Genomic DNA, 17,454 nt, shown 5'->3' on the forward strand with positions numbered 1-17,454 from the left:
CAGAAGTACATGCTGAGGGGCACACTGAGGCTTGGTGGTGCCAAAGTGGGGAAAGATCATAGTCTGCTGAGCATTCAGGGTCTAAGACTGAGGGAAAGCCAGTCAAAGAATAATAGGGCAGTATTGACAAGGTGCTTCAGTGGTGGCAATGGTATAAAGAAATTAATGTAACAATGTATAGTGATTTTGAACAGGTTTCCTTTTGTAAATAATGTAAAAAAGCAGATGAAAATAGTGTCCATAGATTTTTTTTCTACAGCAATCATTCTTGAATACCTAACGACAGTACTTGGTACTTACATCAGCAGGGGGAGGGGAAGAGGGGGGTCTGGTAATTGTAGGTGTGCAATCTACAGAGGGTGTTGGCCCAGACAACATATGTACCATGTTGGCCAGGAATAAACCATTAGGTTCCTTGAATTGCTACTAACATTTAGTTAGAGACCTTGTTATTTTAACTTGATTCCATAACAATCAACAGACTTGACAATGACAAAGCAATAGTGTTGCCACACCAAACATTATTATAATGAAACTTCACATCAAGATGGAAAAAATGTGTAGAGACAGAATGCATATATTACAAATAACAATGCTTAGCTTGACATGTAGGGCACATGTACTAGCCTAATTTAAAAGGAAGAAATTACATAGTCAGGAAATCTATGCTGTGGTCTGTGGCGATAGCCCGTGAAAGAAGTAAACAAAGCTCTATATTGCCCCATATAAAGCAAAGGCAATGTGGCACTGATCAACAGCTGATGGGTGAGAAATATTAAGACTACTTCCTTTCTTGTGTGACTGTGCATTAGTTGTTTGTCTATTACAGAACCATGCACATTCAATAGTGACCACACACCACATCTTATGAGGAAATCTCTTGTTTCATGCATGTGCAAAACTATGAGTAACGTTCATAAGAAACTAATTCCCCTTGGAAGACAATGTCTTTAGAGGTAATTAATTTAATGATCTATGACTTGGGACTTCAGCAAATTAATTATCTGATTCTGCTTTTTGAGAGATTAAAATATGAAACTAAACATTCAGTTTTTGGAGAGGTGCCTGTTGGCAGCTCATGGGGTAAAAGCTTCTATCAGTTATTTTTCCTTTTCTTTTGGTTATTTTCTTCTTACAATTCTTTTAAAATAAATTTAATATGGTTACATGAAGAGCTATATCTGGAAAAAAAGAAGAAACATCCACCTTTGGAGAATTAATCTCTACTACTCTGGAATACATTAAAGACCTGAGGATTCTAAAGAACATGGTAAATATCATGTCAACGTATCTATTGTTCAGGTTGCCAATAAACTGGAAGAGTTACTGACTATTATTGAAATTCATGGCACCAAAATTAACGATCTGGAAACTTCAGCTGAATTTCTGGAAGCCCAACTTGAGGACCTGCAACGAGTTAATACTGTGCAAAACAGATCTGATAATATTTTACTGAAGTAAGTGACGAATTTGGAAGAGAAGAAACAATTTAAGAATGATCAGATTAAAAGAAGAAACTGAACCTGACCACCTTACCAAATTCTTTGCTGAGTTTCTCTACAAGTTTTTTGGTCAAGACTGCTGCCTACACTACCAGAAGTCGACAGAGCGCATAGATTGCTTATTCCTAAACCAGATCCTGGTGGCTAGCCTTGCCCAATTATTCTCTGTCTACATTGTTTTCAGATTAAAGACCAATTTATATGGGAATCCCAGTTTAGAGGGATGTTGGAGTATTGTGGACAGAACATTACCCAGCAGAGGTCATGAAGGAATGAACGCAGTACAAAAAAGTTATGTCTCAACTCTACAAAGGCGGTTTTAAACCATCTCTGCTGTTCAGGCTAGATTATGAATCACTTTGCCAGATAAGTCTATGAAATGGCTGAATTCCCTAAGGTTGCTCAGAGATTTCTGGAAAAATTTCCCTCTGCTTCATTTGTTTAGTTATGTGCTGATATTTTGGGTTTGATTATATCTCTTTCTGATTTTTATTCTCATTTTTTGTGTTGCTGTTTAATTATGCCAGTATATGATTCTCTTTGGAATTAGTTTTTTTCTTTTGATTATTTTTATAATTAGGGGAAAGTCCATTTTCTTTTATTCATTTTTATTCTTTTTATAAGACTGTTAACATCTTATTTCCCGTTTTTGAATTCACAATTATTCATTAGTTGCGATCTATTGTAAGGTTATTATTTCAAAATATTTTAAACTTCATTATAATTTTAATTTTGATAATATAGTTACAAGTATACAGCTGTTTTCCTTTTTGACCTTGAATTTTATTTTTAGTCAAAACATGTCAATAGACAATAGACAATAGGAGCTGGAGTAGGCCCTTCGGCCCGTCGAGCCAGCACTGCCATTTTACAGATCATGGCTGATCATTACTATCAGTACCCCTTTCCAGCCTTATCCCCATAACCCTTAACTCCTTTGCCAACTAGAGTCTTATCTAACTCTCTTTTGAACATAATCAGCGAATCTGCCTCTACCACCCTCTGTGGCAGAGCATTCCACAGATTCACACTTCTCTGGGTAAAAAAAATGTTTTCTCACCTCCGTCCTAAAGGGCCTACCCTGTATTCTTAAACTATGCCCTCTAGTCCTCGTCTCCCCCATCATTGGGAACAAGTAATCAGACTTCACCCTGTCTATCCCCCTGATAATTTTGTATACCTCAATCATGTCCCCCCTCATCCTTCTAAACTCCATCGGATACAAGTCCAGTTTTTCTAGCCTTTCAGCATATGTCAACCCCGCCATCCCTGGAACTAACCTTGTAAATCTGTGCTGCACACCCTCTCTAGCTAGTATGTCCTTCCTCAAAATTGGAGACCAGAACTGGACGCAATACGCCAGATGGGGTCTCACCAGGGCCCTGCACAACTGCAGAAGGGCGTCTCTGTTCCTATACTCCAATCCCCTGTTCCTATACTCCAACTTAGGATAGTATATCAATGCCAACATGCCATTTGCCTTCTTCACAGCTTTCTGAACCTGCATGTTAGCCTTCAGTGACCGGTGAACAAGTACACCCAGATCCATTTGCACCTCCCCACTCCCTAGCTTGTCTCCATTTAAATAATACTCAGCTTTCCTATTATTGCCCCCAAAATAGATAACCTCACATTTGCTCACATTGTACGTCATCTTCAATTCAGCAGCCCACTCCCCCAACCTGTCCAAGTCCCTCTGCATTTTCCTGACATCCTCCTCACACCCCACACCGCCACCCAGTTTAATGCATTTGCAAATTTGCTCATGTAATTAATAATCCCCTCATCCAAATCATTTACATAAATTACAAACAACTGAGGACCCAATACCGATCCCTGCGGCACTCCACTCGTCTAGTGGAGTATGGAGCTTGGTTAACTTTCAACTTATTAGGAGTGCTGCTAACAGAGAGATGTGGGGTTATCTGCTTTGTTGGATAGCTTTGGATAGCTGGGTGGGGGGCTGGGGGGGGGGAAGGGATGGTAGTGTTAGATTGGGCTTCTTATGTGAAATTATTTTGGCTTCTCTAAGATGTGGCAATTTTGGCACTTACAGAGTGTTTATAATTTTACAGCTAATTAATTTTATTGATCTCAATTTTACTTTCTTGGTAATATTAGTCTCTAATTTTTCAGATGGCTAAAGTTCTAAAGATAATTAGTTGGAATGTTTCTGGTTTGAATCATCCTATAAAGCATCATTAGAATTTTTCACATTAAAGTGTTTAAACCAGAGATACTTTTACAAGAGAATCATTTTGGTCTGTCTATTCCATTTGCTGAACCTAATGAAGACAATTTGAATCTATCTGGTAAACTTTATAATAAATTGATTGTTTTTATTGATATTTATGGCCCTAATATAGAAGCTCCAAATTTTTTTGAATGGCTTTTTTCTTACTGGATTTAAATTTGTACTCTTTGATTGTAGGAAGTGGCCTGAACTGTTGGCTAGATCCTAAACTTGATCATGAGTCTCCCAAAATTGCCACATTAAACAAGTCTGCTATACTCATGAACTCATTCATGCTACAGTGTGGCATTTTAGAAATTTGGAGATTTTTCCACCCTAATGATAAGGAATTATCTTTTTTATTTAAGGTGCATCATACATTTTCTTGGATTGATTATTTCCTTGCAGATAAACAACTAATTCTACTTATCGATTCCTGTAAATGTGAGACCATATTAATCTCTGATCACTCTCCAGTGATATTCTGGATTTACCTTGAACTACTAAACAATGGCATTTGAATCCTATTTTATTGTCAGATCCTGACTTTTTGAAATTCATAAAAGATCAAATTGCTTTTGTTTTTGAAAAACAAAATCCTCTTCAGAGGTTTCTGGAATGATAATATGGGACTCTTTTAAAGCATATATTAGAGGTCAAATTATTTTCATTTACAGCTAATGTCAAAAATAGAGCTAATTTAGGGAGAGATGAATTGAGGCTGAAAGACCAGCAATGCACTGCAACTTTGAAACCTGAACTTTATATAAAAAAAAACAAGGGTTGAACTTAAAACTAACCATGATTTACTTCTTACTTATCCTATTCAGACTCAACTTTTACAGAGTAAATCCAAATTTTTCATACACGGTGAATAAGCACAAAAGCTCCTGGTGAGCCAAAGATTATACTGCTAAGTGACTTATTTCAGAAATTCATAAAGAAAATCGGGTTATACTATTGACCATGAAGAGATAAATGTAGCCTTTCGACAGTTTTATTCTAACCTTAATAAAAATCTCTTCAGGATTCCATTTGAATGGATTTTTTCTTAGTTAAGTTCCTTTGCTTTGTACAGAAGACTAGTTACGGTTGGAAAAGCCTATCTTGTCTGAGGAGTTTATTGAAATAATTAACTCTTTACAATCTGGCTAAGTTCCCAGCCCTGATGGTCTTCCAGCTGAGTTTTATAAAACTTTCTTGCAGTCATTGGCACCCCATTTAGACTCAGTTCTCTCTGAATCTTTTGCTGTTGGGAAATTACCTGCTACTTTTAATGAAGGCTCAATTTCACTTATTCCCAAAAGAATAAGGATGTATCTGATTGTTCCTCTTATAGGCCAATCTCTTTTTTGAATGCTGATGCTTTGTCTAAAATATTGGCCTCTAGGTTGGAAAATATTATGTCTCTTATTATTTCTGAAGATCCAACTGGGTTTATTAAGGGTTGTTATTCTTAATTTAATATCTGTCACCTATTATTTTTTTTAAATTCTTCCCCTATCTCATCTTCTGAGTGTGCTATCTGATTAGATGCTGAAAAAGCTTTTGATAGGATAGAATGGGACTATTTATTTAAAGTGTTATAAAAATAATTTTATCCCTAAATTTATTAATTGGATTAAATTAATATATTTATCTCCTGTTGCCTCAATCTTTACCAATTCTTTAAAATCCAAACCTTTTAATCTTTACTGCAGAACTAGACAAGGTTTTCTCCTTAGCCTATTACTATTTAATTTGACATTAGAACCATTAGCTGTGCCCTTTCAGTAATCTAATGACATCTCTGGAATCTTAAGAATTGGGAGCATTCATAAGGTTTATTTATATGTGGATAATCTTCTATTGTATATTTCAGACCCTGAACATTTGATTCCATCCATTCTGTCACTGCTTCACCAATTTGGTCAATTTTCAGGTTATAAATTAAATCTTCAGAAAAATGAGTTGTTTGTATTGAATTTTGCTGGCTCACAAGATACTGCTCTTCCTTTTAAAATAGCTAACAATCAATTTATTTACCGAGGTGTCATTATTAATAAAAATTATAATAATTTGTTGAAAGAGAATGTTCTTACTTTCATGAACTATGTTAAGAGGTCTTTAGCTCAGTAGCCTCCTCTCTCAATGTCCTTAATTAAACAAATTAATGGTATTGAGATTAATATCTTACCCAAGTTTTTTTAATATGTTTTCCAAGCTGTTCCTGTTTATCCTCCCAAAACTTTCTGGATTCACTTGACTCAATTTTTTTCATCAGATATTTGGAAAAGTAAGTATCCTCATCTTAGTAAAGTTTTCCTTCAAAACTTTAAAAAGAAAGGTTTTTTGGCATTACCTAATTTTAGATTTTAGTAGATGTATTATTTTTTAGATTAATTATAAGGATAGAATGGATGTTTCAAATTGGATTAATTTATTAATTAACTCTGCTAAAAATATTTTGATACTTCAAGCACCATTATCTTTTTCTGCTTTCAACTTACCTGATAATTTTGTTATTAAGCAAACTTTAAGAATTGGGTTTCAATTTACAAAATATTTTGGATATCATAGATTTTTACTTGCTAGCTCTATGTTACTTAATTCTTTTTTCCATCTTTTTTGCAAGATTCTACTCGTGAATGGCTTAAGTTGGGAATCCAGTCTTTTCAAGATTTATTTCTTGATAATAATTTAGCTTTATTCGAACATCTATCTCTTAAATTTAAACTTCTCAAACATCATTTCTTTAGATACCTACAAATTAGGAGATTTTTTTAAAACTCTGTAGGGTTGAGACTTTCTTAAGATCTTGTTATAAATATGGTGGTGATGATCTATGATTTTAAACTGAATCAAAAACAAGCTGATAACATCTATATATTGATTTATTATTAAAGTCTAGGAATAATTCCCTAGATAAGATTAAAAAGTCATGGGAGCAAGATCTTCAACTTTCATTTTTGGATACTACATGGGATTCTATCTTAAAATTGGTGAATTCATCTTTTCTATGTGCCTGACTTTTGCTTTTATAATTTAGGATAGTATATCAAGCTTACTATTCTAAAGTTCAATTGGCTAAGTTTTACTCTAACATTTCCTTGAAATGTGACAGGTGTAAGACTGAAGAAGGTGCTTTGTTACATATGTTTTGGGCTCATTCCTCTCTTTCCAATTTTTGGGAAGAAATCTTTCATACCTTATCTTTATTGTAAATGTAAATCTGAAACCTAATCCTATAATTCCACTTTGGGATCAGCTAAGACAACTGACATGAATTTAACTCTGTCTCCTTTGCCTACCTTATTGCTAGACATTCAATAATGATGAGATGGAAAGATACTGTCCCTCCTTCTTACACTCAATGGCTATCCAATATGATGGCATGCCTAACCTTTGGTGGGTGGGGTGGGGGGGGGGAATCAGATATTCTTCTATTGTAACAGATTTAAATTTTCTCAGTTTATGGGGCCCTTTTATCCATTATTTTTGTAATTTATAAGATCACTTGGATCTTGCTTTGTGAGTTTGTGGTTTCTTTTAATGGTAGTGAAATTATATGTACTTACCAGATAACTTCAGAAGGGAAAGAGTTAGAATTTGTAGTACAGTATAATAGTTATGTTTTAAAATCTTTTTCGATTAGCCATATGTTGTAATTGTTTGTGTTGCTCCTTTTTTTCTGTTTGACTGTTATGATATTGAATTTATATACAATAATTTTATTTTTCTTATGTAACAGCTTTTTCTGTATATTCCTTTATATATTACCTTTAATTAATGGATTTTGCTTTAGAATGGTTTCTATAAAATCCAATAAAAATATTGAAAAAGAAATTCTGTTTTTAAATTTAAGACAAAAATATATGAAAAGTATGGAAACCATGGTGACATAAAATATAAACTGTGAAAAACAACAGATCTCAAGCAAAAGTACTCAAGGAATTGAAAAAAAATATTATTGGATTCCTATTCAGCCACTTTGTATTAACCAAGCATATTCTCTTTTATGAAGTGTTAACCAACATCACTGAATGAGGTCCTAAGCTGCACCCATTTTACTTTGGTGTTGAGTCCTGAGGGCTCTGTTCCAATCCTCACACCATGCCACAGGCAAGGGCCTCGTTAACATTTTGTTTAGATTTAATGAGTCTCACTCACAGCTGGCACACAGACATTCAGTGATCTATGCATTTCACCAATTGAAACTTGTACAGATGATACATGCACAACCCTTAACGCCTAATAATATGGTTTTCATGCCCTTGATGCATGTGCACTGGCGGAACATTATCGGCCAATGTGTTTAGTTGTAAACACACCCTCATTTAAGAGGTGACACTGATTTCTGGAAAATGAATTAATTATCTTTATCTTGCTAATGCCAGCTGGAACTAATTTCAAGTATCTAAACACTCTTTTGCTTTTAAATCTGCCAAAATAACTTTTTTAAATTCAAAGATATTAATTGGAGTGTTTGTGATAACTTTCAGTTAAGCAGAAAATCTGCATATGCTGGGGTTGAGTGCAATACACAAAAGTGCTTGAGAAACAGGTCACACAGCAGACCATTTCAGTTTGGGCCTCTGCCTGGAGACCAGCTATAGGGAAGATCGAAAATCTGGAACTTATCATGCAGCCCAAAAAGGCTGATCCAGCATCCCATTCAAAGAAGAGGTGCCTCATGACATCCTCTGGCCCCCCCGTGGAGGTGGGCCAACTGGTGTCGTCATCAATACGTGGCAGAGCAATGGCTGTCTTTCCTACCCATAGTCCCCCATGCAGCTGAAACAGGTCTATGGTTCCCAGAACAATTCCAGCTATGTGGGGGATTATGGGTAGGGAAGACAGCCATTGCTCTGCCATGTTTTGAGCTGCAGAGAGGAGCCTGAAGGCCGAAGTGGCCCAGTGTCGCTGTCCCAGCCCACACCGGCTGCCCCCTGACAGTCCCTGCCAGTCCCGCTGCCCCGATGATACCAGCAGCCACGATCACTCCTGCGGTCCCGCCGGTCCCTATTGCCCCGAATGCTCCTGCTGCCCCACAGATCCCTGCTGCCCTGACTGCTCCGCTGCCCTGAGGGCTTCCCACCGCCCCTGACTTGGAAGGAAAGGGGTGAATGGGGAGATGGGGTCGCAGGCTGACGGCATCATTAGCCTCTCCCTAAACAGCTGCTTAGTGTGGCTGTACATTCAGACTGCTCGGCGGAGGGCTGCACTTGGAGAGGGGTTGGATTATGTGTCTCGGAGACCATCTCCGCACATTCAGAGAGGGATAGATTTTGTTGGAGTTTTTCCACCTTTACATCCCGACCTTTGGGCAATCTGAAATGGCCTAGCATCTATAGGAACTGAAGGTATAACTTTCACATCAAGGCTCCTTTGTACCTTTAACTTACTTAACTCTTGACTTTTCATTTGTGCTGTGATCCAGATTTGGATGCAGGCTTCCCCTTGCACTGTTATTTTTATTTGTATTTTCTGGGTTTTTTTTTTAAATTTCATTTTATTGTGAGCAACATTCCTTTATTTTTCAATTCTTGGAATATATGTATTTCATTTTTAATACTGTACCATAAATACAGCATAGATGTTCACTATGTCTGGATATTTTGAATTCTCTAAATCAGTGGTTATCAACCTTTTTCTTTCCACTCACATACCACTTTAAGTAATCTCTATGCCATAAACGCTCTGTGATTAGTAAGGGATTGCTTAAGGGAATCCTTAGTGGGAAGGGAAGGTTGAGAATCTATGAAATGAAATCATAAAATTTGGAAATGTCAAAATCTGCACTAGACCCAATTATTACTGAAATAATTGCTTGAGAAAAATTGTCATTGGCCTATTTCCTTTGGAGTTATGAAACCGTGCACATAACGAGTCAATTAGATATGATTAAAACAGTGGTTTTATAACTTTTTCTTTCTAGCCACATACCACCGTAAGCAATCGCTTATTAATCACAGAGCACCTGTGGCATAGGGTATGTGTAAGGAAAAAGGTTGAGAACCATTGGTTTGGTGTTAAGTTAGATAAGTGTAGAATAATTTAGTTGAATTTAGATAAGTGTTATATAATTGATAATTAATAATATAAAATATTATTTTAAATATATCACCATCTTGGCTAATTTTTATAGCTGCTGTCTGGTACATAAAAGGTCTATTGTGTGTTATCCCTGTTTCAATCCCCTTGCATGTGTTTTTAATAAAGATACTTCCTGTGTTCAGCCTGTGTCAAGGTTCATTGTTCTTTGAACCAAACTTTTCTCTTCCCAACCAACAATTGGTGGGAGTTGTTCAGGTGAAACTGGAAAATTCATTGTTCATACCATCAGGATTTAGGCTACTGAAATGGAACGTGAGCCCTTGTTCTTTTAGTTTGTATTTAGCCTTACTGTGGCAGTGGAGTAGGCCAAGGACAAACATGCCATTATGGGAAGGTGAATTAAAATGATGTGCAAACAGAAGTTCAAGTTGGCAAAGTATAGGCGCTAGTCTTGGTCTCTGCAGCTTATTAATGAGAAACAGCCCCCTACCTAAGATCACCAAGCTAATATCAAACCCAATTTGTCCTGGATCCCACGGGGTTATGCCTTTTGGATGTTTTTCATGACTTAAACTTATCAAAGGCCTTACTGAAATTCATGCAGACCACATCCAAAATTACCATCACCAATATGTTTCCTCAAAAATTTCACTTGTCAGTGGGACAAAATTTTCTCTTTGCAGAACTATGTTGCCCATCCTCAATAATTCCGTGCCTCTCAACATCGCTCTGAATTTTTTTTTCAATAATTTCTCTGCCATTAATATTAGACTCACTGGTCTGAAATTGCCTGTCTTGTACCTGTTCCCCTTCCTGAATAAAAGATATTACATTTTGTTTTTGAAGACTTCAGAATGTGCCAGAAAAGGTTTTGATGTTTAGAAACATGCAAAAAATAAACTTGTGCTTAAATTCACTGTCATAATTTATTTATTCTTAATCTGCTGATTGCAATTAAGAGAGAATTAGGTCAAGTGACTCACATCAAAATACCACTCAACTCCCTTAATGAGCCAATAGAAGGCAATTTAAATAGTAAATATCCATTTAACAAATCTCTGCCAGCTAACTACAGTCCAAGATTTAATCCTTATCCAAGATTATGATTATTCAACACCCCATCTAAACCACCTCTAAAAGCTCCTTGTGACAGAAGGAGACATTACAAATCATCCTTTGTGACATTTAGAAGAAAACCATCACATGTGACCAATTGGATTACCTTAAGGTATAAGTAAATACTTTTTAATTACAGGAAATGCCAAAATTGCTTGTGTATAAACCTAATAGTTTTGTACTGTTAACTTGGCAAATCCTTTCTTCATGTTTAGGTTCATCAAGGTCACATGTTGGGTTGGGAGTGACTTACTCCAGATAAGTACTCTCAACATTCATGAAGTAACAAGAACATTCCTTTTGTATGAGATTATTATGTGTTTCGTGCTTTATTCTGAAGCTGAGATATCAGCATTTTAAATCTTCATTGGCCCTTGGATGTTAGACCCATTGGGATCCTCTGCATCAAAGGCATTTGAGAGGAAATCTCATGGAACTTGTTACTCTCTATGACATTATAACATGCAGTATCTGCCTATTTGATAGTTGTGTACAATATAATGCTGAATGATTCTAACTAAATGAGCATCCCATCACAATATTTCCAATTCTTTGATTGTTTTCTCAGTTATGTATGTAGTTATATCTCAATGAATTTATTTTTTCTGTTTATTTCTGATCCACTTAGCACCTGTGTAATTAGGATTAGCCTATTATAGTCCTGTTTTGGCTTGTACCTCATTGGTAACTCCCTCAGTAAGAAAGCTATTGACTTTACCCTTATTCCAGGACTAATTAAAGTGTGGGTCTAGTCTATCTCAAAGTAAATCTTGTGATAGTGTTTGAAAATGAAAAATTTATTCTTAAGATCTGTTGACCAAATTTGATCCCCTACTTTCACCTTTAAATTGAATTAACAACACCTTTATTTCAATCAATCAATGACTTCAATGTGTAGATAATGTGGGTGGGCAAATGCAGCAACCAATTAGCAGTTACAATTAAAAAAAAACTAGTCCTTAACTGTAAAGGACTGGGAAAACCTATGGATAATAAGGTCTGCAGACATGTTCATTTAGTTCTTGTCTCAATAGTCTGTCGTCTGGATTCCTTGGGGCGATTTCAGTACCAACTCCTGCTCTCATTTGACTATGTAACACAAGTGACTTCAAATGCTGCTTGAATGGCCACCTTCTCTCTAAGGGAATGCACACTAAATATGGTTTTGTAGCCTTTTGTTTAAAAAAAAAACCTCGCAGGGCTTAGTCCCAAAACTATGGCTATATTTCGGTACCTCCTATGGATGTAATGAGACCTGCTGAGTTCCTCCAACATATGTGTTTTTTTTACTAAAATGACAGTGTCTGCTAACTTTCGTGTTTTACTCTTTGTTGCCTTTGTTCCATATCGTGCTCTGCACTGATTTGAAATTATGTCCTTGATCATTGACTTTAGGTTTATTCAAAACATTGCTACTAGAGCCTGATACAGGCTACACATGCCTGAATGCCTTTTTGTTGTTGCAACAGTCTAGGACAGTAGTTCTCAACCTTTTTCTTTCCAACCACAGACCACTTTAAGTAATCCTTATGCCATCGATGCTCTGTGATTAGTAAGGGATTGCTTAAGGTGGTATGTGGGTGGAAAGAAAAAGTTTGAAAACCACTGTTTTAATTGTACCTAATTGACTTGTTATGGGCAAGGTTTCATAACTCCAAAGGAAATGTTCCAGTGACAATTTTTCTCAAGCAAAAATATTTCAGTAACAATTGGGTCTAGAGCAGTGATTTTCAAACTTTCTTTCCGCCCACATACCACCTTAAGCAATTCCTTACTAATGACAGAGCACCAATGGGAGAGGGATTACTTAAAGTGATGTGTGAGTGGAAAGAAAAAGGTTGCGAACCACTGGTCGAGGATTTTTAAAACTTGTCATTTTTGTACTATATTATTACTTTACTGTATCAAGTATGTGGTGTGATAAAGGGGCATTTATTAAACCTGCTTTCCTTTCCTGTGATTCTGTCAGGTGTATTGAGTATCTCCAGCATTTTCTGATTTTTGTTTTAAAATTCCAGTATCTGTACCATTTTGCTTTTGATCACTTTTATTCTGCTCATTACATTCCTTTGCAGTCATTATAAATCCAAAATCGTAATCTCCTCCATTAGTCAATTACATGGTGTCGTGACACCAGCCTTGATTAAGGGTTTGATTACAATATTTTTATATGATGCAAAAAAAAAATATCAGGGACATAGGTTTGCCTATTTGGTTGATGGACAAAAGGAGAAATGATATCGATTTGGTGTAAAATGGATAAATGTTAACATTTTGATTAAAGAGAATCACTGAAGAACAAAGACACCCAGTATATGCCATTTTTCTTTGGGAGGAGAAAACAAATGGCTGATTAAACAAAAATTATTATTTTACTTTGCATTTTTAAGTATATCCTAAATCCACCTGAATTGCTTGGAGTCAGACAGCCAAAGAGTTCAATACTACATACAGTCCTGTAACTGTTGGATGAAGGGTAAATAGAGTTAATGGGGTAGGGAGGTTTTAGTACTTGTTTTTTTTCCAAAAGGAATATATGGATTGGCACAGCATTGAGGACCGAAGGGCTTGTAGTGCGCTGTATTGTTCTATGTAAGCCTCAATGCATCTCTTGCCAAATGCTCCTGAAGCCTGAATTGTGCCATTCGGCAGCATTCCCTCACCAGCATCAGTGTGCTGAAAGACAACGAGCTATGGGCAGGCCAAAGGGTGCATTTTACTGAGCTGATGAACTTCCAGCAGTCCTAGATGTCTGTCTCTGAGTGCGTCCCTGGAAATAGCCTGTCAATCAGTGTCTTCTGTCATGCTGCTGCTGGGGATGAGCCAGGACCAGTAACCTTCTTTACACACTCTCTTAATGATTCCACATTCTGCAAACAGGTAAGCAACTGATTCCACCCTGTTGCAGTCATCTTGATGACAATGTAGTTGTGGGTGATTTTTCTGTTGCACTGGAAGGGTCTGACTGGTAGAGCTCCTCTCACTGCCAGCCAGGCCAAGTTCAGGTATTTGCTCATAAACATTGGTGATGAGGCATTCTGCCAAATGAACTGTACACCTTTCTCCGGGAACTATCCCACAGTATCCATCGAGTCCTCATCTCCCAGTGCTTACAAGACATTCCATACTGACCACTGCTTGTTGGACTTGTGGTCATGTGTGTGTGTCTGGGAAAACATTTCCACAAGTAATAGGTAGTGTGACAAAGTACAGCTTTGTATGTCAAAGCATCATTGTCTGTAACCCTTACCCAGCATAACAGTCACTCATTGATTTCAGTTCCAAAATTTGCAAGATAACATTTACCTGAGCAATGATTCTCCTTTGGAGACGTGTGAATATGTTCATGGCTCCCTGTGCAGGCTGGATCCATGCTATGTTGAGTTGTTAACTGTCTTTTACAATGTGATTCCTGTGGTGTGCCTCTTAGGCATCATTTCCATGCCCCACTGACCATGAAATGAGTGTTTTGTCTGCACAATGGCCACTGTAAGGCAGTTCTACTTGCAGCAAAGTGGTTGAGAATGCAAGAATGACCCAGAGTAGATGTAATGCAGAGTAAGTTGTGAGCACAGAGAAAAAACTGGTTTAGAAAATTGACAAAAAAAAAACACTATAATCCCAAATGGATTCATCCAGTGTTTTTAAAAATGACTTCAAAATTCCACGAATACCAAATGCTACAAAATTCTATTGTTAGCAAACTGTTCTTGCCCTCAGACAAACATAGGTCTTGTTGACTGAGATCTGCCAGTTCTGTACTCTGGATCCAATATGAAATCTTCCCAAAGTGGAACAGAAACTTGCAGATATTCCAATAAATCTCAGATTTGACTTTAATTTGACAGCTGTTTAAAGTTTTTTAATTATTTCATTTAAAGAGTTTAACATGTAATATTAAACATGTAGTTTAACAACATCATTACCAATGAAAATATTGGCACTATCTAGTGTCTCCAACATGTGGCAAACTCCAGAGAAATTGACTAAATTGTTTTCTGAGTATTTTCTGTGACAAAATTATAGGATGGGGGTAGTAAAGCACAAATTCCTTTTTTTTTTAACCAGAATGTTATTTATTTCCAGTGATAGCATTTAAAATGGACCTGTGATTTCTGTCTGGAGTTTACCGTTCTTTTTGTAATGATACAGGTTTCTCCAGATCCTCCAGTGACTTTTCAAATCACTGGTATTCTGATTGGTAAATAATTGGCTACTTTAAGTTGTCCTTCAAGTTGGTGGTGAACCAGAATCAAGTGGATTCTGGTATGAGAGCATTAATACATTTGGAGAAATAAGTAGGTGAATGGGATTGCTCCAAGACCTGGCATAGACTTGTGAGGTCAATGGCTATCTCTCGTGTCATGCAAGAATGTGAAAACCTAATGTTTCTGAGCATTGTACTCCCCAGTTCATCTCACTGGACTTCCACACAAAATGAATTTAATGGTTGCTAATGGCTGCAGCAAGGTTTCGAGAGCTTTCCATCTAAACTTTGAATTTCTCTCCCTAATCTCCTTTGTCCTTGAAACATGTTACTTTAATATTTTGGGGTATTTCATCAAGGGGCTTAGTTGATTTTGGTTTGACAAAGTTCAATTGGAGATCACAGGGACTTCATTATACATCCATATGTAATTTTATAAAAAGTTGGACAAACATCTCTGTACCATAGTTGCTGAAAAAAGGAAATGCTCCATCCATTCAACAGTAACTTGTAAACAACTAGCCATGGAAAGAATTTTATGCTAATGGACATTTCTCAAGATTTACAAGAAACCTTGGCAAAATATACAGATTCTGCCATCCTTGGAACAAAATGGAACTTTGTATATTTTAAAATAACTTGCCTAAATGTATGGATTTGCACCTTCACATTTTATAAAATCCATGATTATTTTTTCAGCTGTCAAAAAAGAGTTTGTATAGCCTGTGTAAGATGTTTGCTGACAAGTTCAGTTCTTGTGCAAATTTGCAGTCCAACAGATGCCTTGCAATTTTTTTTGAAATTACTCTTGGAGGTATTTAAAAACTCTGCAATCTCTGGTTTTACATGATTATGCCATTCAGTTCCTCCTCTTTCCCTGCCTTGGAAGGTCCCCAATTCTTCCCCAGGAATAAGTTTGTAAATTACAGAAGTTATCAGTTATGAATGGCTTTTGATGTCAAATCGAGGTCTGCTAAAATAAAGATTGAAATTTAAAATTGGGATTGTTCACAAGATCAGCATTTATTTCTCATCTCTAAGTGCACTGGACCACAATTTTTTTTTCCCAAAAGGTTTTCTTCCTGAGGAGGAAAAAAAATTGGGGCTTTTGATAGACAACTTAAAGCTGAACACAGATAATTTGAGATTTGCTGTTATTGCTGTAGGAAGTTGGAGAGATACTAAATCAACTTTTATTGAATTTAGCATGTTGCATAATGATGCTGATGGCTTCAGGTTGACTGCACATGTTGCACAACAAATGTAAGAGAGCTCTGGGGTATTTCTTGGTCACTAATTTTATAACCGAAATAGAGCTCATAGACTTTCATGATAAGTGCAGTCATGCTGCATCTTTGAACCTTAAGTGTATACTTGCCACAGATGAAACCAAATGTATCACAGCTGTGGCGGTGTTGATGAGATATTTCTGTTGACAATATTCCTGACGACAATAAATGCTATTTTTAATGTACACTCACAATGCTATTGCCTGAGGAATATGTGCATCAACATGTGTTCAATCTCTTATCAAAGCAGCATCTGCTTATGTGAACTGCTTTTATAACCTGACTGCATCTATCCTGACTAAGCAGGCCCAGGACTAAGACATTTTCATTGCACCTGGACTGAGTGCATGTCCAGGAATGCTTAGACTGATGAAAACACCTTGACTATGGGCAATGTACCAATTGACAACCTATTTTTGTGATCTTGTCCTAGTTGATGTTTTTTTTTTGTTTTATATGGTAATAATAGGAAAATGTTAACATGACTTTTGTGATCAGCAGTTCAAAATCCATAAAATGCATCAAAAAATGTCGAAGAAGCAAACATCTTCATTATCCAATGTTTATCCATGGCAAATAAATGTTTTGCAAGGTGATCTTTGAGATGAACTTCATTGGTGAGTCTGCAGTTGCAAATTGACGAGATCGTGTGTTGAACTGGAAGAGCTGTTACAACTATTAAAATTTAGCAGTTTTTGTAGTGATCAGTGCTACTTTTTTCTTGCAATCTTTGAAAGGAACTTAGTTTTGTATGCATTTGAACTGTTATCCATTGCTATGGATTACTTAGAATTTAACCATTGAGCCATCACCATAATCCTGTTATGTATATATGGAATTTCTCATGAATTCAATAATTGGAAAATTTATAAAAAACATTCAAATAAAGTGCACAAATCACCATCAAGGATTGTAACAACTGTCCTTCTCCATGTCATGAGCAAACAGATCTCCATAATATTTGGGACAAAGACACCTTATTTTCCCCATGTGCTCCACAGTTTTAAGTTTGTAAAAAAAGAATTCTCAAGCAATTCACATGTGATTTTTTTTTTTTTTTTTTTTAAAGGT

The sequence above is a fragment of the Narcine bancroftii genome, chromosome 1 (genome assembly GCF_036971445.1).
Source record: "Narcine bancroftii isolate sNarBan1 chromosome 1, sNarBan1.hap1, whole genome shotgun sequence".
NCBI lineage: Eukaryota > Metazoa > Chordata > Chondrichthyes > Torpediniformes > Narcinidae > Narcine > Narcine bancroftii.